At 41.7% G+C, this 24000-nt stretch overlaps 1 protein-coding gene across 1 annotated transcript in view; it reads left to right on the top strand.

The window, feature by feature from the left end:
- Positions 1 to 8070: 8070 nt before the first annotated feature.
- The window catches only part of frem1b (Fras1 related extracellular matrix 1b), a 255156-nt gene continuing 239226 nt past the window's right edge, over positions 8071 to 24000 (top strand). Inside the window, exon 1 of the mRNA XM_041208368.1 lies at positions 8071 to 8321. The gene's annotated coding sequence lies outside the window, so the exon portion shown is untranslated. The remainder of the gene's footprint in view (positions 8322 to 24000) is intronic.

Raw genomic sequence — 24000 nt, 5'->3', positions numbered from 1 at the left:
TTGCCTAGTTTTGGCTCTGAGTAAGGATTACTGATAGCTTTTTGAGTGATTTGCTGCTGCTGAGTTCTGCTGATGGTGATTCTTGAAAGCTGCTAGTACAGAGTTACCACTGGCCAGGATTACTGTGGGCAGGTCTGTGAGACCAGCAATCTTTTTACAAATGTCAAAGAAAAGGTCAGATACTATGGTCATTATTATGTTCCTTATTTATTTTTCCTTCAAAGGCTTTCATCAATTGGCTAATAGCTATGCATAAGGATTTGAAGCACTCTTAGAAAACATTAACTGCATGTAATTTTTATTTTGTATGATCACATTATTTGAATAATAAATGGGAATGGCGTCTCTTGCTTGTGATGCCCACAATAACTAAAACAAAACAGGCACCGGTAGGATATTTCGAAGCCAGCTTCATGGGGCCATTATAAAGTCTAATACCTATGACATTCGGGGTGGGGGGTTGGTGGTGCAGAATGGGGGTTACAAAGATGACAGGGAGATTAAAAATTTGAGAACAAATTCCCAATTTACTGTGTACACGGCTGCTGCCATTTTAATGGCAATAGGTAGAGTGCCATGCATGTGTCCTGTTTCATAGAAGTGAGACAGGGGATTATAATATTCAAATCAGACTCGATATTTCCCTCCCAGCTCCTCAATTGCCAGGCTCCAACCCAGACCCCCGCACTCCTCCCCCAACCTTGCTGAGCTTGGATCGCTCCCACCTTCCTTCTTTTTGGGCTTTGGCCTCCCCCACACTGAGCTCTCATCCCTCCTGTCCCTGATGGTCCCTGGCTGTTGTTCCCTGGTACAGGCCTTCCTGCCCGGCACCTCTGGTTAGCCTGTCAATCTGGCCAAATGTCAAGCAGGAAACGGAAGAAAAATTGATAATGAGATTCCTCCATTTAATTCAGCAGGCCTTCCATGGTCCTGAAATTTCCGGATTTCCTCCTCACTGCCATGCTCCCCCATACTCTTTCTGCCTCCTCCCCAGGGTTTCTATTGTTGAATGACTGATACTGATGCTAATCAGGAAAAAATAGAATTTCAATAACATAGGGAAATTGTACATGAAGGAATCAGGCACTACTTGTCCATAGTAACATATAGGGCTGAATTTTATGTGGTGGGGATGCTACTGCTCCCCCGCACCCCGGAAGAAATTCGGTCTTTCTTTCAACTGGCTTTAAAAGCAGCCACCCCATAGCAATAACATGTAGTGTAAGGGTTTTTGGTATAGGGTGGAACTGGGAAACAGTACCCACAGTACAATGTGGAGAGTCACATGATAGGGGACTGAGTACAGTAGAGACTAGCAGCGCCAGCACAGAGATAGTATCTAGTTAGGGCTATACCCTGGAGATGTATATAGTTATCAGTTGTTAATAAACACTTAATGTTCAACAACACAAGCCTCCAAGCCTCTTTGTGAGACAAAGAGCAAACACTTACAACATTGTGGCATCAGGGGAAAGACCCCGAAATCCCAATGCAGCTAATGAATGAACCCTTATCCTCCAAGAAGGAACCCAGAATCTCAAGCATGAAAAACTAAAGAAACTGAAGCCTGACCTGAGCGAGGTACATCTAATCTGAAGAAACAGCTGGAAATTGCCTAAAAAAAGCCATTGCCAGACTTGATTGAACGCAGTCAATGGACCTAGCCAGATCACAAAGGCTGAGTAAAATTCCAATAAGGGAAAACAAAGCCTGAAGGGCAGAAGAAAAATCCAGTGTGCAGACGAAAAGCCAAACCTGGTTGAATGCAGAGTCAAAGGATTGAGCCAGATCATAACAAAGGTGAGCAAAATTTAGAAAAAGGCTGAACATATCTTTCAAAATTAATCAGGGCACTAACCAGGCACAGCATACCGATTGTTTAACAAGTGCAACTAGAAGAACGCTACAGCTAAGTCCAAAGGCGGTGCCATACCATATGGTGGCTGAATAAATATCAATGAAAAATAGATTTTAAAAATGCAGTCAAAGCCTAAAATCACATTCCATTTGAGTTCATAAGCTTAAAAAAACAAGTACCTAGCCCAAACGGCTGGTTTGAAGATTTCCTGTCAAATTTATTAATTAGAAATTCAGGCCCATGATCGCAAGAGGAGACCCACCAAAACCCGACAAGTTCAGGAAGAAGAGAGGAGGGAATGGTTGCTGTGGTGCCATTTTGAAAGAAAGAAATTTAAAGCTGTATTCCCCTGTTCTTAAAAATAGCCGTGAATAGTAAATTAAAACTACCAAGATCAATTTGCACTCATGCAAAGGCCAAACCAGGTGCAAATTTGGGTGCCATGGGGAAGATTTTTTAAGATTACAGGAGTACATTGGGATTAAGTAGGAAATCAGAGGAAGTGCAAGCTATTACATTCTTGTACTTATTTGATGAATTTGCCGACAATGTAATCATAAGGCAAGGTATAAGTGAATTCTCAGCCACATTTGTTGAGGAATGAAGAGCCTTTGACCAGTATTTTAAACTCCAAGTTGTGGAGAATGCATACCTTTAAAAATGGTATAGAACCCTCACAATAAAATTCTAAAAGGGCAAAGAGATCCCAGGGTGAGGGAGACAATACTGAAGGAAAACATACAATTGTTGCAGACCATTTCAGTGCAATGAAGTGTACGAGCTGAAGAGTCTAGTGCAGTGGAAAGAAGAAGCTGAGGAGCGGCTAAAAGGCTTCATAGTAGAGCTTTTTGAAAATGCCAACCATAGTACCCAAACTGAAACAGCAGGTGGCAGCATGGAGTGAGCAGATAGCTGCGAATGAAGGAAAGTTATCTGACATAGCCCAAAAGCAACAAAACCTGCAAAATTAAAATGAAGCTATGTCAAGAATATATAATAATGTCAATAATGTTATTGGAAATTATTTTAAAATAGAGTTTAGTGGCATCTGTGTCTATGTATGTGCTTCTTAATTGGATTAAAGTCAGCTGGTTTAGAGGCTTTGATGTATAGAAGAGAAGTAGGTTTGAAATGGTAATTAGATAAACATAGGTAAATAAAATGTGAGGTGCAAAGGTGACAATTTGCATTTTTAAATAGACTATTCAAAAGAATGGGTGAAATATTACACCTAACCAGGGTGATGCTCAGAAACAATGTGTCTATTTTTTTCAAAGCTTCCTAGTAAAGTGGGTATTATGAAAGGGTTTTATTGTTAGAAGATTAAAAGGTAAAAAAAACCTAGTGACAATGAGAATTTGCATTCAAAGAGGAAAATATGTATAAAGGAAGAGAAGAAGAGAAGGCTATTGGTAAAAGGAGGAGGGTTTCTAAGATCTAAAGCCTCCAACCTCAAGTCTGTCTGCAAGGACCCAGAGCTGAAAGAAACTCATTTTGAATGCATCTGTCCAGGATATGCTTTGCTGGGGGGCCGGTTTAAATCTATGTGTTTCACTGTTGCCTTAACAGGACCAACAAAAAGTAGAAAACTTGCAGCTTCAATTTGACAGTGTAACTGAGAGTCAGATTAATTAGGGGATTTTTGTAGTTATTATAGTAATAATATTGTAGACATATGTATGTGCTTACAATCTTTTTTGTATTAACAAATGTTTAATTTAGTTTTATAAAAAACCTCTTGAGGCTCAGTGGTCTTGTTACTACTGAATTCAAAGCCTGCATCTTGAAACATATAAATTAAAAAAATTGGGTTATAACAGTTGTTTCAAGTTTCCCTCTGGGATTTGAACAACTCAGCCTTTACCATCAGCTGTGTCATAATAAGCTATTCCACAGGAAAATGTTCATATCAAAGCTGAGTTGAAAGAACTCAACCAGAAGTACAGCCAGGCACAACAGCAGGCAGAAGAGGCACTCAAAAAATCAGCGTTGAAAGACTCATTGAAGAATAAATATGTGCCCCTGTAAAAACATGAGGAGTTAAAAATATGTTGAATACTACTTCAGAAAAAGCTGCATTGGAACTATCAGTAGCTACAAACCAATGCACTGAATCACAGAGTGACAAGGCAAGAGCTGAACAAGATAACAAATAGTTGAGAGAACAGCTGATTGTCCTTCAAGATCAAATGCAAAAGTAGCACATAACCCTTTGCCAGCATGAAGAAATGAAGACTGACTTGAACAGCAGAATGGAGGAAAAAGCTGGACAAAATTGGACTCTTTTGAATTGCAAGAAAACTCAAGACAAAGTAATTGAGCTTCACAAAGACAAAGAAAGTCTGTTGAAGGACTTTCACATACTATAAGGATCCCTCAGATCAAATTTTGTTCCTCATGAAAATTACAAAGACAGCAAAGTGAATTTAATGTCACTCTAAATGAATTAAAGTACCAGTTGTCAGAGAAGACTCAGCAATGCTCAATATTCCCGGAGGAAGCCAAAGGTACAAGAAAGAGACTGCAGAGCTGAAGTTGGACATTTGGAAGAAAACTTGTAAAAAATATTACATTTCCAAAGATACATAAGAAGAAATGAAAAGCAAATTTGTTCATGCTATGCATGAAAAGGATGAATGTGTGGAAAAACTGATGAGGAAGGACGCAGAAGTCAAACTGCAAAGTGAAAGACTATTGGAGGAAAAGGAAAAGATGAAGAACTCTTATGTACAGGAGCAACAAAAAGTAGAAAACTTGCAGCTTCAATTCGACAGTCAGAAAAAGAGTTCTCTACCATTTCTGCAGCATACCCACGTAAAATTAGAAGTTCTCACAAAGGGGCATGAAGAGTCTCAGAAACAATTAGCAGAATTGTAATTCTGTGAGTTTGAAGGATAGTGCAGAGGAATTATGCTCTGCTAACAGGAAACTGTTCAGTGCAGGGAATCAATGCTCACAGATGAAAGATCTGTTTGCTAATGAAAAACAAGATCTGATCAGAACATAGGACCCCCTCCTATGGCACCACCCCATGCCCACGCAAAAAATGCAATACCTGCCCCTTCACTTCCTCTCTCCTCACCGTCCAAGGACCCAAACACTCCTTTCAAGTGAAGCAGCATTTCACTTGCATTTCCCCCAACTTAGTCTACTGCATCCGTTGCTCCCAATGTGGTCTCCTCTACATTGGAGAGACCAAACGTAAACTGGGCAACCGCTTTGCAGAACACCTGCGGTCTGTCCGCAAGAATGACCCAAACCTCCCTGTCGCTTGCCATTTCAACACTCCACCCTGCTCTCTTGCCCACATGTCTGTCCTTGGCTTGCTGCATTGTTCCAGTGAAGCCCAACGCAAACTGGAGGAACAACACCTCATCTTCCGACTAGGGACTTTACAGCCTTCTGGACTGAATATTGAATTCAACAACTTTAGGTCGTAAGCTCCCTCCCCCATCCCCACCCCCTTTCTGTTTCCCCCTTCCCTTTTTTTTCCAATAAATTATAAAGATTTTCCTTTTCCCACCTATTTCCATTATATAAAAAAAACCCACTAGAGCTATACCTTGAGTGCCCTACCATCCATTCTTAATTAGCACATTCGTTTAGATAATATCACCAACTTTAATTTTAACACCTATGTGTTCTATTGTACTATTGTCGTTGACATCTTTTGATGATCTGCTTCTATCACTGCTTGTTTGTCCCTACAACCACACCCCCCCACCCCCCCCTCCACCTCTTTGTCTCTCTATCTCTCCGCCCCCCACACACACACCTTAAACCAGCTTATATTTCAACTCTTTCTTGGACTCGAACGCAAGTTCTGTCGAAGGGTCATGAGGACTCGAAACGTCAACTCTTTTCTTCTCCGCCGATGCTGCCAGACCTGCTGAGTTTTTCCAGGTAATTCTGTTTTTGTTTTGGATTTCCAGCATCCGCAGGTTTTTTTGTTTTTATGAAAGATGAGATATGCAGTTTGAAAAAGCAAATACAGGCCAGATTGGTGGATCTCCCGTGGCCAGAGCGGGGATAGAGGATATTGTGGTGGCCTTCCACTGCATCCAGCAGGCACCCCAGAGAGGTGTCACTAAATTTGGGGGCTGCCGTTTTCTTTGCTTTCAGGGTCATCTGTCGCCTGGAGCAGTCCTGGTCTGTAGACATGAAGTAGGCAGGCACTCTGGTGCACTTTAAATATGGCGCCCGGAGCAAGGAAGCGCTGAGGTCACCATGTGGCAAATCTGAGCCTGCCCACCAGCAAGCTGGCGTGTTTCCTGTGAATGCATAATTAATGAGGCAGGACGCATGAGGAATGGGGCAATATGGTGTGAAAAGCCACCATTGCAGCTGGTGGGTAAAACATCCTTTACCGCACCCGCAACCGCACTTAGTGCAAATCTGGGAAAATTCCGCCTTGTGGGGGAAGCAAGCTGGGTTGGAGGAGAAGGGGTAGCTTGGAAAAATTGTTTTGTAAATATGTTTGGATAAAGATTTGGGGGGAGGTGTAGTATTTGATGTTCAGCATAGCAAGGGTTAATGTGCAACTGGAGAACAATGCCATCCACAGTATAATGTAGAGAGTCACAAGATAGTGCACTAGTCCTGGCGCAGCAGGTCCCATCGTGACAGATGCAGTGAGCCATTCAAAAGTCCATTCACTTTAGTGCAACTGGAAGATCCAGCCCGCAGGAGGGGCTGGAAAATTGTAGCCTTAATGTTCAACAATGCAAGTCACCAGATCTTCTTGTGAGACACAGAACAAATCCTTACAACATAATTTGCTGCCAGGGGCCTTAACAAGCAGAGAGTGGGTCTTCCAAGTGGGTCTTCCATCCCTCATTGGAAAGAAATCCTATTCTTGAGAGCTGCTGGCCCATGAGATTGGCCAGCAGCTCTTGTAATCCTAGAAGACAGTGGTGGGCACTGCTGAGACTGCAAGGAGACCTTGGGAGGCCCATGGGTTCCAGAGACAGGTAAGACAGGCCCTTTTTGGGCAGGGAGTGATTAGGCACTTGGGCGGGCAGGGGGTCAGGGAGTGTGGGTGGGTTTTGGAGGCTGAGCAGGGTGGCACAAAGAGGCACAATCATTGGGAGTTGCCCTGATGCACACATTGCCCCCTTCCTTCCTGTCTTTTCACCAACTTGGGTGAAAAAAGGCCTTCCCATTCTTGCCTGCCTTTCAATGCCCAGTGTATTATAGAAGTGGAGGCCGGTTGAGGGCCTCAATAGGCCTAAGATCTGGCTTGTGGGTGCCTTACCAAACTCTTCCGTATTTTGGGGACTGGGTCGGGGATGGGCAGGAAGGCAGTGGGCTAGCCACCCGACATATTTATTGTGCCCCCCCCCACCAAAAATGCACCTGGTGGGGAGGCTGCAAACTCCAGCCCACAGGTTCTTAAAGCTGCTATTTAGGGTATGTCAAGATGTTCATCTCATCACAAAAAATGATTGAAGCATGAAATAGACTTCAGGGAAAGTAGTGGAGACCAAACCACAGAAATAATTTAATTTGTAGCCGCATGCTCTAACGGGAGGTCTGCGGCTTCTTTCTGGATGTCCCCAATTAATTTTCTCATCTTCATATATCTTGTGATTTTGTGGAAAAAAAAACATTATTAGGACGTTTTTGTGATTAACCTTATAAAATAGTTAAATGTCATTGCTGTATTAAGAGCAGAACGGACGAGAGTTTTAACTAAACATATTCATAAACTGCAATATTTGTAAATAATTTTTCCATAAATCCCCTTCACATCCTTCACTAACATTTTTTTCCTTTCTTCTTTCCATTCAGCATGCATAAATAAGTGCCGGTTATAAAAGCATTTATTATAACATATATATACTGCTGAGTTCCGTAAAGAACCAACTGTAAGTTATTTGAGTGTTATATTGCCTGGTTTATTCATCATTGTGTATATAATTACATTTATAGTGGAACAGAACAGCTGGAAATTTTAAAGAAGACACGGACTAATCCATTGCCTTGTTTGCCTGGGGTCACTGTTTCTGGCTTCTGTTTATTTAACCCTATAACTTTGTGGTTAATGGCCCAGGAGGGAATGGGCATGTCATTAGTTAATGACCAGGGAACCCTGTAGTCCAGGCCACAGATTCATTACTGCACTAACTTTTTGTAGCCCAGAATGCGTATCTAATAGCAACCAATTCACTTGGAATCCATTTGGGGAGTTGGGAATTTCTACCCCATAGAATCAGTAACATCTGTGTGTGGGAATTCTGTTAGGAGAGTTACACACAAAATATCCTTGTTTTTAGCACTCTTTCCTCTCCCCCTCAAAATTGTGAACTGAGAGGTATTTGCTTGGTTCCATTATTAATTCACACTTGATTGCATCAGAAGAAAAGAAAGGATATCCTTCAGGAGGCCTAGTAGAATTGCTAGAACTTCTCCAACTATTGCAGTTTGGAACAAGATTGAGAAACCACAAGAAAGTACACCACAGGTATGTCTTCAATATTCCTCTTGGCAATGAATTGTTATGTTCTCTGCTCATTCTAAAACAACTTAGATACATTAAAAGCTAGTGGAGTTCAGCAAATGCATAAAACACATATGGCAAATAATACCGTGAATTGTTTGAAATGATTCAACCATTTGTTGCTGCAACAGATTTTAAAATAATTTGGCAGGGGTTCAGTAATAATCAAGCTGAGTATTTTGATATCACTGTACATTTTTCTTTTGGATGAATTTTAACTTTTCTTTTTAAACAAATGCTACATCATTCCTGCAAAAGCTCTATTAGTTTGTGTCATTAGAAAGGAAAGCTTTATTGCTCTAAATTATGGAAATGTTCTGGACAATCAATTGTGTCCAGCAGATGGATTTATTCAAGTGAAATCTGTGTATTTTATTGCCAGGTCAACGTGCATTACAAATTTACAAAGAATTACATTTTCTCTCCAGATGTTTTCAGAAAATTCTGTTGTTGTAAAAACAAAAGTTAATTTAGTTGCACAAAGTTTTGTTAGGATAGATGGTAGTTTCAAAAATTCATTTATTTTGAAACTGAGGAATGTATTGAAATGACTGAGCACCGTTCACTCGACTTGCTTGGCCTGCTTCACTGAAATCAGCCGGGGCATAAACTATTTAAAGGAACATAACAATTGATGAACTTCTACACTGTTTAACATGTGAGATTGAAATCGCATCACGGTTCAGGCATTTAATTGAAATCATTCCTAAACTTGCAGTTTTGCAACTTTTAGAAACCTTTTGAATTAATGCATTTTTCATGTCATAATAACAAAGCTTTTCTGAAAATGATTTATATTATAATACCTTTCTCTGTTGATCTTAACCTGACATTGCTTAAATATTACAAAAGGTTTACCTCTTTATTATAACAGTTTATGCAGTAATGTTTTGAAAAAGTCACTAATAGACAGGATACTTTACTGTCAGTCATATCCTTTTTAACCTGCCATGGCAATTAAAGGCAGGTTTGTGGTTAATATCAGATTGCACTGGAGTAGTAATTAGAAAACCATATCCATCCTTATCCATAAGATTACAGATCAATACTGTGGATATTGCTTTGCTAACTTGTTATAAAACACCCTCTGCGTCTCATTCTTGAAATCTGAGTTTTTAAACTTAATTACAAGTATTATTTAAGAAACATATAATACCGCTCACATGCTCAGAATATCCCAAAATGCTTTAGAACCAATAAGTTACTTTTCAAGCCTGGTCACTGTTGTTATGGCAGTAAACATAGTAGCTACTTCATGCAAAGCGAACGTATGAATGAGCAGATAAACAGTTTTTTCAGTTGTGTTAGTTGAAGAAGGAATATTAGCCAGGAAATTGGGAGAGCTCTCTGCTTTTCCAAATACTGACATGGAATCCATTACATCCACCCGAGCAGGGGGATGGGGACTCAGCTGAATGCCTCATCCAAAAGATGGTGACCCATCCTCTCAGTAAAGCACTGGTGTCAGTTCCCAAATATATCTTTAAATCATTGGCTTTGAAGCCACAATTTTCCAGTTCCACGTTGTACTGAGTACATAGAATCATGAGGCTGAATTTTCGGGCCCGGCCGGCATTAGGAACGGAGATGGATGTGACTCGAAAATTATGAGGACGGTGTATCAGCCTCTCGACCCTGTTCCTGATGATGACCATGAGGCAGGAAGTCAGTTAGACTTAAGAGCTTTATTAAGCAGGCATTACGGAGGCCAAGTGGTATTTTTCAGCTTCCCGATGTGACAGGGGCAGATCAACTTTCTAGAGGCCTAAACCGTGATGCGATTTCAATCTCACATGTGTAAACAGTGCTCCAGGCAGCCTAGAGGCCCACCCTGCCTGCCTTTCTGGGTAGCAATGCAACCAAAGGGATTCTTCCCACCATCCCCCAATAGTAGTGGCCTAGCTTCTTTTCATATTTTTTGATTAAAGCTTTGGAAAATTGGCTGAGGGCACCTTCTTGTTGAGGTACACTCCCAGCTACTTACCCTGTACTGCAGTCAGGTGCCCCTCTCAAACTGGGAGACCTCTGATTTGCCCTCCAGTTTCTAGGACCCGCTGCCGGCCTTAATTGGAAAGGGAAACGGTTTCCATTACCAGTTAAGTAACAATCCAGGTCAGTGACTGTTTCGCCCTGGGGGGTGGGTCTGGGACCTGAGAACAGTTCTGGCTCCTGTTTCCTGTCCTCAAGGTGAAAATGCAATCCACAGAACTACTGAGGCACGGGAGGAGGCCATTCGGCCTGTTGTGTCCGTGCCAGCTCTGAGCAGGAGCAACTCAGCTAGTCCACTCTTCCACCTTTTCACTGTAGCTCTCCAAATGTTTTCTCTTCGTGTGAAGATCTTATTACTGCTTTTCTGGAGTGGAAAATTGAGACATTGCCAGACAGTTGAGAAAGTAGCATAATTCAGTTTGAATGATTGTACATGTTATTTTTGTCCCTCTGGTCCCCCATCCATGGGTAAGTCTAAACAGTGAGTGTCAGTAGAATATTCCACTCTAGAGAGCCTCACACCAGAGCCTGAACCTGTCCTGCCCCAGTGCCCACACTGATGCCTTCAGCAGGGGCCCTAAACTCTGATCTGAGGGGAAATCTTGATTAATGTTTCTCATCCCTAACACAGGGATGCTGAGATTACTTAATGCCTCACTTGTCATTGTCTGAAATCTGCTAACTTGGCCACAAACCAAAGATGATACTTCCTGCACCTGGTGTAGTAGCCATGTAGATAAGGGAGGTTGTAGGTTCAATTCCAGTCTTGTGCTGAGTTGCTCAGCTATGTTTACTGTACTGATGTGCTCAGTAATTTGTAATTGTTTAACTTGTGACCACCCCCTCTCTCCCCTCTGCAATTGGATAAGTGCACATAAGCAGACCCCAGTTTAGCACAGGTTGGGATGGTGAAGCAATGCGCGGATACCCAGCATCCAGCCTTGCACAGGAAAATAGCCACCTGGTTGAACTAGAAGAGAACTGACAGCCAGCTTGGAATCGTATCCCAGCATTTTCAGGGAGGAAGAGAAGAATTGGGGAACAAAGACAAATAATGAAGTGCAGAAAGTAAACACTTGCAGCTAGATATTTTTGAAAAAGAAGAATTGCTTAGCAAATAATCGAACAGAATCCAGAGATTCTTGCTGCTTTAATCCCCCTCCTGTAACACTGATGCATCGGCAATACTATTTTAGGTTTGCAAAATAAAGAACGTTTTATCTGTATGACAGTAATTTATAGTTATTTATGCTGGAAAAAGCTGTAACTATGTAAGTAATACATTCACAAAACAAATTAGACTGCATATTTGCTATTAAATGGATTAAATTGCTTCCATGCTCTCCTATTGTTCTCAAACTGGTGGTTGCCTATTCAATGATGACTAATATGGTGTCCAATTTTCTGTGTTGCTTGTGCATCAAAAATAGCTTTTGCATGGAAATACGTCCCGGGGGTGTTTTGAAAGCCTACTGAGATGCCACCTGATATGCCGTAAGCCATCAGGTGTTAACACTTAACAGCAATGTCTTACTGACCAAATTCCTGAGTGACATGTTAGCTAGTTATTGCTTTCAGAAGGAAGTTAAAACTCCAGCTCTGACCTGTTTCTGCTCCTCTTCAGCTGCCTTCAAGATACTGACCCATGCCTACTTTTCTCCTTCATAAGTGTCACAGACAGAATTTATGTATTTTCCTTCAATCCATGAACAATGTGTTTTGTATGCAAGGTATGTTTATTTTATTACCGTCAGAGTGGTTTTTACAATTTAAATAATCTCAACAGCAAGCCTTTTTGTGAGTTTTAAAAATAAAGAAGGTTATTTATTTTCCCACATCGCCCTGACTCACTTGACTCACACACACTATCACTCACACAAAGACTAGATATAGATAAAGGAAACCAATATGATGACAATGTACAATTGTCCCAGTCTCTCTTTCGTGGCAGGCCAGTAGTTTTTTCGATGAGTTAATACTTTTAGTTGAAGTGAAGGTCTTGTACGCAGAAGATTTTCAGTAAGCTGTGAGGCTTCTTGTAGTTGAATTTCCAGAAGGATGGTTCCCAGGTGAAATTGAAGTTGGAACAGTTTGCAGAGAGTCCTTCTCCCACTTTCAAGGTATTGTTGTTTATTGCCTTGGCTGCTTAGTTGACTGCAGCTGGTTCATTGGCTTTCTGATCTCTGTCTCTGCAGAGCTGATTCTTGCTTTTTTTTAAAGCAGGCAATAAGCATAGCTGTCTCACCCATGTGACCTGCTGCAAGTCCAGAGTCCCTTTCAAAATAAGGTTCATGCCCAGATCAATTATATATCCTGTGTGATGACATTCACACCTTGAGAGTTTGAGACAGCTAATGTTTTTATATCTGAATGACCCATTCAATTTGAAATTACCCTTTTGAATTAGTTTCGGGGAAAAGGCATTGAGTCAAACATCAGTCTGGAAAATTCTTTTTGTTCCCCCCTTGAGACAGGGGAGAGTTTCAATCCACAAGAGAAGTCAGGTGATCCTCGGGTGGCCTTTTTGTAGCCTTTTGTGGTTTGTTAAGATATGACATATTGATTGAAAGCCCATAATAGAAATAAGAAATTCCTTTGTGATACCTGCTTGATTATGTGCTTGTATATAATATGCATCACCTCAGCTGGATGATTGCATGTGTCACTTGCTTTCCTTTTGCTGCAGAGAGATGTTTGTGAATAAAGCTCCTCCTCCTGGCAGGATCCTCATCATCCTGCATAGAATGAATGCTGTTCTGCACTAAAGGGAAATGTCTTCCATATGGCAGACACTTCCTGTTCTCATTAACGCTACGTCCTACATCACGATTTTTGATGAACACCTTCAATGTCAACGTTTTATCACAGGAGAATCCTGCGTCAACATTTTCCTGTGACAATTTGATGAACCAGTTAAATCTTTGAAAAAATGTGTCCTTATTTTTTCCTCAGAAAATAAAAACTTATTAATATCCAAAATAATATGTTAAACAAATATATTCAGAACATGATTAAATGTACCAATTGAATTATATTTTGACTGTTACTGGTTTCCATAAAGTTTTTACCTCATCTGTCTGAAAACAATAGGCAAAATTTTTCGAAACCCCACCAGAAACATTGGCAGGAATGCATCACTGCTAATGTCAGCTGCATGGAGCGCTAATTGGCTGGAGACAGGACTTCTGCCCCTCACTCAGGAGGAAGACCCGCCTTAGATCAATCAGATTGGCTGGCAGTTCAGGAACCTCAGAAGTGCCACCAGGAATGGTAGCCACTGCTGAGGAAGGCAGAGGAAGGCCTACAGAAGTAGGCTGAAGATAGTTTAAAAAAAACATAAAAATTGATGGAGAGGAAATCCCTCGAGGTAATTGCTAATTCGTAAGGGCTGCCTTCCCTCCCCACAGAAGCCTCTTTAAATAAGGAAATGCACAGGGCCGCCTGGCAGGAAAGGGGTGCGGGGCTCTCAATCTGCCATCAGTAAAATGGCCATTAATAGGGCATTTAAATATTTAAATTTGTTTCCCGCCTTCTTGTGGTGGGTAGCTTGTCTGAAGCCTATCTATCATACCATCGGTAACATTCCCAGATGGTTAGACATAATTGGGGAGCCAATCTGGCATGTCTACCCCCCAGTTTTACAGATCCACCCCCCCACCCCAACAACCCACCATGATCCTGCCAACAAAATTCTTCCCAATGAGCTTTGACTGAACACCTCCTCCCACAACAGTTGGTGGTTTCAAACAACACCTGAGCAAGTCAGGTTTGCTGAACTTCTAGAGTGGGTCAATAGTCTCCCCTGAGGTGAAGTGAAATGTTATGCATATGAGTACTTCCTGAGAATTTGTGAGTTTCTTTATTTTTTTCCAAGAGGCTTCAGAACAAATTGGAGAATTCTCAATTTAATTTTGGACAAGTTTCAAATTTAAAATATTAATGGCTGCTGTTTTGTTTTTGCAAACTTCTCAATTTTGATCTCAGGCTGACAAAACCCATGATAAACCTGTGGTTCTGTTTGATGACTTTAGAAAGCATTACTAAGATCATTTGTAAAGGGTGTATTTTCTTTCAGCAGAAAAGTTGACAGATTTTTCATTTTGATTATCCAAATAATTTAAATCTAGCTGGGATTCTCAATTATTGGGATTCTCTTGTTTGGCTATTATCCATGTCCATCAAAAGATGGTCCTCTACTATTCATTTTAGCTCCAGATTTGGTTGAAAGAAAGAGATAATCAGTGCCTTTCTCAGAAAATCTAAGGTTTAAAGGTGCTTTGCTGTGTAAAAACTTGGAAACTACAGAAATTAACTTTTTGAGCATTTTATATCAGTCATTTATCTTGTCTGTTTTTGGAAATTCATGTTCATTAATGATTGATAATGTGGAAAACAATGGAGTGAGGTGGGGGAGGGTTGAGGTAGTGGGGGAGTTTTTTGATCACCTGAAAGGACCTGTGGGCATATTAGGGAGGGTTTTAACAGGTGGGGAACATTGCATGTGGCCTGATGGTCCAGATGGAGCCAAAGACATTTCAGCCTTCAGTGTCCTGTGACCCATTCCTCCTTAAGGTTGCTATACCCCTGCCCTCCTATAATGATAGGCATTTGGCAGCCCGCCCCCAATATTGCCAGTTCCTGGACTCCTTTTTACAAACCTTCCCACTCCCAGGTCTATTGGCTCACATTTGTCTCTCAGGAACCCTTTTATTACTGATTGCAAACATCTCAACTGCTTCTAATACTGTCAGATCCTTGGAGCTTACTTCCCAATGATCTCATATCGCAAGGCCCTTCTCTTATATCCTAGAATCTGCCTCATTGATCCCAGACACCAATGGCTGGATTGAGTGCAGCCTATCGCAGTCAAACCCACTTAATTATGGAACAGTCCCCACGTCAGTCTCCTGGCTGCGGCAACACCTCTCCCAATTCAGTCAGGTGGTGAAAAGGGCTGACATGGGATTCCTGGCTGCTAAGAATCTCTGTACATAATCACTGAAATTGACTTCTATTGTCAACAAAACACAGGTAAAGATAATGAATTTGCTTCATATGCAAGTCATGTTTAATTTTGAAAATCAAAGTTACAGTAGGGTGATCATATCACCCTGAGTTGAATATGGCTTGGATAGGCTTTTAGCGAGTTAGGTTGGCTACTGTTGCCTCGCCCACTATCCCACCTCCAATCCCAGCCCTGTCAGTGGCTAAAAATCAAGCCCACTGCCTATTACACTTTTTGTCTCTGAATATAATCTCTCTCACTCTCCGCCCTGCACCCGCCCCAGCAGTTTAATATGCACACACACATGTATATGTACCTTTACTCATTAAAAAAAACACAGTAAAGCTTTTGAAATGTCTCATGTTTTTCAAAATTATTTAAAGAAAGACTACTCAGCATGAAATGCTAGATGTTAAAGAAAAATATCCCATCAGCAGAACTGACAGAACACAACCGGTGTATCCTGGAAATAAAGTACACTGCACTATCCAAATTAGGCTCATGGAGTCATAGCTCACAGCACAAGTATCAACAAGAGGGCCTGGCTTTTGGAAGAGGCCTATGAGTAAAAACTTTAATCAAGTTATCAAGACACAAAATACAATTCAATTGAAACATTTACATCATCAAATGGGCAGTTTTTTTTTTGAATTTACAAATATATTGATATCCTTACTTTGGACAGGAAAGATTTCAGTCTGGAGTAAAAAATGGATTTGTGGGAACTCACTGAGCAGTTTGTATCATCATAAGCTGAAATACCTAAACTATAAAATAGCAGCTGGTCAGGGTGTGACACCTCTTAACATTGAAAATACCCATGATTGCCACCTACTGGACTAACCAGTACTCCACGTGCTTACAATAAGTATTTAGTGCAACCCATTTCCTGAATACTGAATTTAATTTGTCACATTATTATAGAAAAAGTGTCTGACACTCTGCACTTTGGCAGATGGAGCCTTCCATCAATATGAGATTGGAGTCTTCAGACAGGAGACTGTTAGATTTTAATCTCGTGTTCATGTCTCCCATCTAATGTGAGTGGGTTGAAAGCCTTGGCTGGAATTTTCCAGCCCTGTTGGCGTCAGGCACCATGGCGAGCATGAGCAGAGAATATGATGGGGAGGCCAAAAATCAGTTTCACAACATCATGCAAGCAGTTTGTGATCGTCCGCTCCACCCGTCCACTGTGTTTCCTGCCGCTGCACATCAGGAACATCATTTCAATACATCTGCATGTTATTATAAACCCAGCTTACTGGAATCATCCCCCCAAGTAATTTGGGGGCCCAACAGCATTTACAGGGCGTGTACCTGGCTAACTGAACTTCAAGGGGAACTCGGAGGTGAGTGCATATACTAATGGACTTCAAGGTTGAGGTACCATGCTTTCAGGCAAGGGCACAGGCAAGTTGATTTTTCCCGGCTGGCTGACAGTGTAGTGACGGGGCAAGGGCTGCCCTGCGTCTGAGGTGGGTTGGATGGGGGGGGGTGGTGGGGATGTAGAAGGAGTAGTTTCAAGGCAGCATGCTGTGTGGTGAGTTGGGTGTGGGTGAGTGCTATGATGGATTTTCAATGAAGGTATCATCAGATTCTTCTTCAGAGGTGTCTTCGGGGCTTGAGCTGAGGACCTGGGTCATGGCCCACCTTGGCTATTTTCCAGATGTATCTGCGAAAGCAAGGAGGGATAATTAGTGCATGGCAGGAGACTGCGAAACAGAGGAAGTGGCTCACAGCAAGGTTTTTTGATGGATGTCATACTGTTGGATGCTCACTTGGTTGAGCCACCCACCAACATCACCTTCAGCACAGGAATGGTCCAGATCATTGCCGGCCAGCTGGGCGACTCTACTTTCAAAGTCCGTGAAGACCTTGATTCCAGCCATCCCTCCACCAGTCTGTGACCTCCCTCTTATGTTGTGTGCCAGCTTGCCCTGCATGAATACAGATGGAGACAGTATAAGCAGGATGCCTGGCATGTGTGAGTGGTGAGTGGTGTCATGGATGGGATGAAGACATGATCTGCAGGGCAAATGAAGGTGTGTGTGAGAGAGTGAATGGTGATGTCCCTTGAACTGGCAGTGAGTGAGCTTCCTGTGGATGTGTGATGGGTTTCTGAGTGTTTGAGTTGAGAGTGATGAGTAGGGTGACTTAATCTGGTGGAACAGAGGAGATCCTTCATCCTCCTTCGGCACTGGGTGGCTGTCCTATTTTGCAGGTCATTGGCACTGACCACCACTGCCACTGCCTCCCATGTAGAATTGGTGGCCTTACTTGCTACCCTTTTCCCAAAGCGGGGGTCCTCCACTATGTCCAGTAGGCGCTCGAGGGAGGCATCACTAAATCTGGGGGCAACATGTTTCCTCCCTTTGGCAGCCATCAGTTTGCAGCAGCTTCCTATCCCTAGAAGAGTGCTAGCTCTGTGCAGGGAAGTCTTTAAATTTTTCGCCCAATTTACTGAAAGCCTGAGGTGACGGCAGGGTGGGTGAATCAGAGGATGCCTCACCAGTGGCCGGTGTGTTTTCTGGGAGGGTATAATTAATGAGGCGGGAATGGGCGATTCTCTCAGAGGATCATTAATCTTTAGAATTCTCTACCCCAGAAAGCACTGGAGACTGGGTCATTGAATATATTCAAGACTGTTAGGCAGATTGGTGATCTACTAGGGGTCAAGGGTTTATGGGGAATAGGCAGGAAGGTTTAGTTGAAGGCACGATGAGATTAGCCATGGTCTTATTGAGTGGCAGAGCAGGTTCAAGGGGCCGAATGCCCTCCTCCTGCACCTGTATCTTATGTTCTCATGTTCCCTTTCCGTGTCTCTCGTTCACCCCCACACCCTCGCCCCAGCATTTTAGGAAACAGTGATCATTATTACAACAGCAGCTGATGTTCGTGCTGAGCAAGCCAGACCTCAAATTAAAATCTGTCACGGCTGATCATAATTTATTTTCTATGTTGTAGAAACAAGGAGGGAAAGCTACTGAATACAAAAGCACAGCATTCCAATGATAACTTTTAAAATTTGAAGAATTACAGTGTTTATTAAAAAAAAGAAAAAAGTAAACACACAAGATAAAAGATACAGTTAGAAAAAAGTCTTACAAAATAGCCCCAAAAATGCTTTATCAAAGGTATAAAATAAAATAAAATAAAACTATCTTTTTGGCAACAGTCCTTATAGATTTTTAACCATAAAATCCAGGAAATATTACCCATACCAAGAAATTGCTTTCACTTTAAACAGAGGTACAATCCACAACTTCGCAGAATAGATCCATGCTTATGTGGGTTGTCCAAAGGGAGATTTAAAACAAACTGTTTCTCAGGACAAATATTCTCCTGGCCTAAAACTGAGTTTCTTTCTTCAATTAAAATATTTTCACAGCTTTTTAGTACACTCCAAAACACAGGGGTTAGCCTTCAGTGGGACTCCCCCCACAGCAACTCACTACAGCTGAAAACCCATTTACATAAATATTTTTCACCCCTCTCAATTTACTCCTCCATTGTCTTTAAATATCCCTTTGAAAACTCAGGTCCCCAAATATCAGAACTTTTCATGTTCCTATTTTACCTCTATTTTGGGCGTCAATAACATTTAAAATGCCTGCCCCTGTTTACTCACAAATCTCCTGTAAAATGCAAATATTCTTTCCCGTCACCTTTCAGCTTCCTTTGAAATGCAAATCCCCAAAATGCTAATTTCAGACCTATTCTGTTTCCTTGTATGTTAACACCTACCATAAGGCCTTATTACAAAATGCAAGAAGATAACACCTTTAGTCTTTCATCCCTTAGATTCTACAGGCAATCTGACTCCAACAACCTCACCTTTGATTAACTCTGGACACACACAGACACAGTTTACCTTATCTACATAGAATATTTACACATAACCTAAGAAACATAAAAATATTCACATATCATCACACAGTAGTATCATAAGGTATAGGGTAGCCATGGAAAACAAGGAGCAATCTAAAGTAAAAATACTAGATTGAAGGAGGGCCAGTTTCAGTGGGGTTAAAACAGGTCTGATCCAGATCAATTGGAATCAAAGATTGGTGGGCAAATCTGTAACAGAACATTGCTCTGTCTTTAAAGAGGAGTAAGACCTCATTTTAGGGAAGACCTGATGAATTAAGTAGGCACTTTAACTGGAAAGCATTGGGCCTTCCCTAGGATCAAGGGGTGATTGTCCCACCCACCTACCAGCCAATCAGAAGCCAGCTGTTCTATTAGAAGGCAGCGCCACTGGTGATGTGGTGGCTGCTGCTGGAATGACACCCACCTGAGGCCTAGTATCATCACTGGATCCAGGCCACAGGTGAGTGATGCAATAGGGGGGGTCATGGGTTAGGGGTCATGCGGGGGGCGGGGGGACGATCAGCAGCAAGAGCAGGGGTATGGCTTTCAGCAGGCTCTCCCCTTCCCAATGCTCGCAGGTCCCTCAATCAGGCACTGAGTGCCTTTGAATGTGGCACCTCCCCCAACAGGAGCCAGCAAGGAACCCTGCATGAGTTTACTTGTCCTACACCCCACATGGCAATTTTCCTATGCCCAACGTTGGCTTAATAGCATTGGAGGCAGGAGGAGGCCCTTAAGTGGGCACTAATTGCCCACCTAAGGACCTCAATTCGTGGCGGAACAGGAAGTCCGTCCATGGGCCTTTCCACCACGTTCCTAATCAGGGTAGAGACAGGAAGGTGGTGGGTTCCCCATCTGCTACCCACCTGTCTGATTAAATCCACCTCCTACCATGAAACTCACCACTCTAGCCAGTGATGTTGAAGCCCATGGAATAAAAGGGATAGTGGAACATGGATACTGTTATAAGGTTGTTTAGTGTCTCACTAAGAAGTCTGGAGGCTTATATATTGAACATAAACAGTTTATTGACAACTAGTAGCTATATACATCTCCATTGTACAGCCCTGCATGGGTTTTGTCTCCATGTTTGCTTCTTCCAGACTCTACCACACACAGTCTACCATCATGTGACTCTCTACATGATGTTGTGGGTGGTACTGTTCTCCAGTCCCATATTAACCCTGCTCTGCCCAAACACACTTTTACGACATCTCCTCCCAAGTCCTTAACCAAATATATTTACAACACAATCTTTACTTGCTACCCCTTCTCCCCTACCACCCTTGCCTCAGACAGTCTGGAGGCTTGACAATTCTTCCTGATCTCATTCTGCTGAAGGGTTACATACTCCTTTTGCATTTGATCTTAAAGGACAATCAACTTTTCTTTCAACTGTTTATGTTCTTGTTGACCTCTTCCAATTCATGCTGTGCTTCAGTGCATGGCTTTGATGCTACTTATAGTTCCAATGCAGCTTTTTCTGAAGTAGTATTCATCATCTTTTTTAGCTCCTTGTGTTTTTCCATGAGCACATGTTGCTTCTTCGCAGAGTCCTTCAGGGCAGACTTCTTTAAGTAACTTTTCTTCCTGCTGTTGTTTTTGGCTATACTTCCGGTTGAGTTCTTTCAACTCAACTTTGGTATGAAAGTTATCCTGTGAAATATTCATTTTCTTTTTGCATGTTTTGTTTCTTTTGGGTTACTGGATAGTTTTCCTTCGTCCACAACCAGCTGCTCACTCTGCACTGTCACCTGCTATTGCGGTTTGTGTAATGTGTTGGCATTTTCAAAAAAACTCTTTTTAAGCCTTTCAGCTGCTTCTTTCTTCTACACTAAACTCTTCAGCTCATGCACTTCATTGAGCTGACATGGTCTGTTGACCATCTTGTGATTTGCATTAGATGTTGTTTCCCTCAGCCTGGGGTGTTCTGTCTCCCTTGCTTTGGGGTCTCCTGTCTCCCTCATGCTGGAGTCTCCTGTCTTCCTCAGCCTTGCCCCTTTGGTGCTTTATTTGGGGTGTTCTAGATCTTAAGGTCTGTGCTCTCCACATCTTGGGGTGTGAAACATTTGTCAAAGGTTTTTGATATCTCACCAAATGTGGTCAATCACCTTAAATCAGTATCTCTGACTCTCAACCCTTTTGCCAATGGGAACAGTTTCTCTTTAACTATTCTGTCTCGATCTCTCATGATTTTGAATACTTCTATCAAATATGCTCACAATCTTCATTTCTCTAAATAGAATAACCCCAGCTTCTTCAATTTATCCATGTAAATTAAGTCCTTCATTCCTGGAACTAACCTTGTAAATCTTTTTTGCACTTTCCCTAAAGTCTTCATAGCCTTCCTAAAGTGCGGTGCCCAGAATACACCAGTTGAAATTACATCAGTGTTTTATAAAGGCTTATCATAACTTCCTTACTTTTGCACTCCAAATCCCAGGATTCTGTATGTCTTTTGAGCCACTTTCTCATTCTGCCCTGTCACCTTCAACAATTGAACATGTATGCCCAGTTCCCTCTATTCCTGCACCCACTTTAGAATTGTGGCCTTTATACTGCCGCTCTCCTTTCTTGCCAGACTGTACCACTTCACACTTACCTGCATTTAATTTCATCTGCCATGTGTCTTCCCGTACTACCAGACTATCTGCGTCCTCTTGAGGTAAGCATCTAAAGAGAAAAAAATTGCAGTGCTATTGGGAAAGGGCAGGGAAGTGGAAGTACCTGAGTTGCTCTTTCAGAGAGTGGTGCAGACTGAAGTGCCTCCTTTTGTGTTGTAACCTTTCTATGATCCTATGATTTCCTCATACCTTTTCATTCGCTTCATCCCTTAAACTTTCCTTTTTCTCCTATTCATTTGCCTCCTTTTTTGCTATTTTCTCTTGCCATTCTCTCTTTTTTCACTCATTTACTTCCTCTCTCTTTCATTTCTTTTGCTCGTTCCCTCTCTCATACTTTCTGCTGTTCCTTCTTTCTTTCTCTCATACAATTTGTATAAATGAGAGCTTGGGTGGAATTCTCCTCCACATTCCTAACCAGAAGTGGGCAAGAACACAGTGGAGAATGACCCAAAATTCAAAGAGTGAAGGCTACCACTGGCCACTTGTTCCCCATCTGTGGCGTGAAAGTGGGTGTTGTGGTATGGGACCTGGAATGCCAATGGATTTTTCTTGGTCTTACACTTCAGCATACTTACTGCTGAATCCAGAGCAATATGGTAAGTAATGGTAGTGGTGTGGCAATTAACATTTGCTCTTTTTCTAAACTCCAAACAAGTTGACTGTCTAATAACTGAATGTTAGGCTAAAATTAGAAGAATCAAAAATTATTCCATAAGCAGGCAGATAGGTAAACATGTTTGTTTCCCATCAGATCCATTCTAGAATCAAAGTTTATTAAGGAATAAAACTAATTCAGTGGTTTCCAAATGATCTTTACATATGGCAAACAACAATTTCATCTGTCAGAAATATTTGGAAGGAAGCTTTGAATGTAATCAGTAAAACAAGCCCTTTATTTCCATCAGCAATTAATAAAACATTTAACACTCTATAATTTTCAATTATGATAATTTCAGTTATTAAACCCCTCCCTTCTCAAAGTCAAGGATGGCCATGTTTTGAAAATTCTCACTTCGCAACAGCTTCTCTAAAAATACACTTTACACAGAGCTGCCTCAGGGAGATGAAGGTTTTGAAAATAAAAAAGAAAGATTTTTAAAATGTAAATAATATGTCCCTCTATGTGAGACATGTTAGAAATTAGTTTGAAAATTTTAAATTTTTTTTTAATGGCTGATCGAAACCTCATCCCACCCATGGATGAGGTGTCGCAAAAATCCAAATGCCGCTTGGCCTTTTCGCCTGCCCACCAACTGTAAAGTTGGACAGGCAGCAAAAAATTTCATTTAGTTAGATCTTCAATGGCTTTACTAGGCCTGTTAATTGTCGTCAGGCGCACTGCCAACTCCCACATGTGCCCGCTGACCAACGTATCATGCGAGTGCGCAATAACGTCGGGATGCTCGCCCGAGGTCATCGCATATTATTTTACGCTCGTTGGGTCAGGCGCGCGCCCACCCAATGAGCTCAATATTCTGCCCATAATGTAGGAACATAACTAATGGTCCTTGGCAAATAGCTAAATAAAATGCATATCGTTATGGTAATGCTAACCCCACTCTCCAATAAACCAGGAGACAAACTCTTAAAAATCAGAAGCTTTGGTATAAAAGTCACAAGATTTTTTTTGCAAACGTAAAGTAATATAGATTGACAATTTGTTTATAAAACTCATTAGTGACTTACTTAATCTCTAACATATCAGAGGGGGACTAGTTAGCTCAGTTAGCTGGCAACTAGTGTGTGGTTCAGTATAACGCCAACAGCCCAGGGTTTAATCCCCTTTCCAGCTGAGGTAGACTTGGGGCCTGCTTCCTCACCCTGCCCTATAGAAAAATCTTGGCATAAACCAGGATTCAGTGACCCTTAAATAATTAAGGATGCTACTGCGGAGAAGGAAAATAAGTCAGAGCTCCTCATAAAAGCTCTGCTACTGAAAGGGAAAATGCTTTAAAAGTTGAAAAAATTCTGCCTGTTCTCTGCTGTCATTGTCTGACAGTGGGTCACATTTACCAGCCTACCATCCCTGGTTGTGGAGTTGGTGAATGAGGCAGGATTCTGGGGACATTCTATTTTGATTGACAGTTCTGTAGCTAAAAACTTCCTCAACTTGGGTATGACTATCATTATTTGCACAAAGTTGTTGCTTGTCTTT

Source organism: Carcharodon carcharias, chromosome 16 (assembly GCF_017639515.1).
Source record: "Carcharodon carcharias isolate sCarCar2 chromosome 16, sCarCar2.pri, whole genome shotgun sequence".
NCBI classification, from domain to species: Eukaryota; Metazoa; Chordata; class Chondrichthyes; order Lamniformes; family Lamnidae; genus Carcharodon; species Carcharodon carcharias.
This window is presented reverse-complemented; position numbering and strand designations above follow the sequence as displayed.